The following is a 1,526-nucleotide window of genomic DNA, read 5'->3' as shown; positions in this document are numbered from 1 at the left end:
TGCACTCCAGCCTGGGCAAAAGAGCAAGACTCCATCTCAAAACAACAACAACAACTGGACTCCCTAGAGCCACTGTAGTATGCACCATTCACTTGCCACACTGTATGCTGAGTGACCCTTCCACAGCTTAAATCCGCACATAACTTCAGCCTAAAACCATGTAATGTCCCTTTATTTTTTCAGTACAATGATTAATACCGTATTATCTGTACCCTGCTTCCCTCTATGCTCATCATTCTAATAGCTCTTGCCAATACTCAAATCCAGGAGCAGTAAACTACTTGACATGTCACAAACTTTTCAGATTCACACCAGTGGATTCCCCAGTGAACCAGCTGTCTCAACTCAGGCTTCCATAACAAAATACCACAGACTGGTTGGCTTAAACATGAGAAATTTCTTTCCCACAGTTTGAGAGGCTGAGAAGTCCAAGATCAAACTGCCAGCTGATTCGGTTCCCTGGTGAGGGCTCTCTCCCTGGCTTGCAGACTGCTACCTTCTCCTTCTGTCCTCTCATGGTGGAGAGAGAGAGAACACTTTGGTCTTTCTTCTGTTTCTTATAATGATACTGATCTCATCATGGAGATCCCATGGTCATAATCTTATCCTGATTACCTCCCAAAGGCCCTACCTCCAAAATACCTTCACTTTGGGGTTTAAGGCTTTGATATATAATTTGAAGGGGACATAAACATTCATTCCATCACACCAGCACCTGCATTTGCAATCCAGTCTCTGGGCCAGGCTTAGCAGTGTAGAGCCCAAGGCTTCAATTGACAGGACTTTTATGCTCTCATGCTCTGGCTCCTTGGCTCTGGAAGTTTCTAGAACCAGCAGGGTGATACATCCTTCAGCAACTATGCTGTAAAACACATGGTGGGTAAAAGAGTGCTCTGGTAAGTATTTTGGTTATGCCCACATTAGTGTGCTTGGCTCAACCTATTAATAGTAAGTAGTGATTCCTATTCACCTCAGTACCATCCTCTGCAGTCATCCTATCCATTCCATTCTCCTATCCTTGGCTTGCTGGTTCAATTCTCTTAAGTGATGTACTCCTGGTGCTCTCCTTTTTCCCTCAGAGTTATCTTGTGATTTCTTTGATTCTCTCCACCTCTACAGGTTAATAAGTCTACTTTTTAAAAAATCTGTAGAGGGATGTTGGGAAACTGTTGGGAAACTGTGGGGAGAGCCCTTGGGCTTTTCACCTGGGTGAAGTGCAGATTCCTGAAGATTCTGGGCCTTGGCCTCCAGCTGCACTAGTGCTGGCCAGTTAGCTGTTCTCAGCAGCCTGACCTGGTGCAATGGTGCTGAAGCACACTGCCGGGAGGCCAGAAGGCCAAGCAAGAGTCGGTGGCTATGGCCTGGAACCCATTTAGGCAACATTGAGGGCGCTCGAGGACAAAGTAATAGAGAAGGATGGGCAATACAGCATGTGTACACCACACGTTACGAATTGTATTTATTGAATTGTTGATTACATAAGCCTCTGGAGAGTAGTTTGGACACTTAACGGTTTTCTGTTTTTT

This window comes from Colobus angolensis, unplaced genomic scaffold (genome assembly GCF_000951035.1).
Source record: "Colobus angolensis palliatus isolate OR3802 unplaced genomic scaffold, Cang.pa_1.0 Scaffold648, whole genome shotgun sequence".
Lineage (NCBI taxonomy): Eukaryota > Metazoa > Chordata > Mammalia > Primates > Cercopithecidae > Colobus > Colobus angolensis.
The sequence above is the reverse complement of the archived record's forward strand: the minus strand, read 5'-3'. Positions refer to the sequence as shown.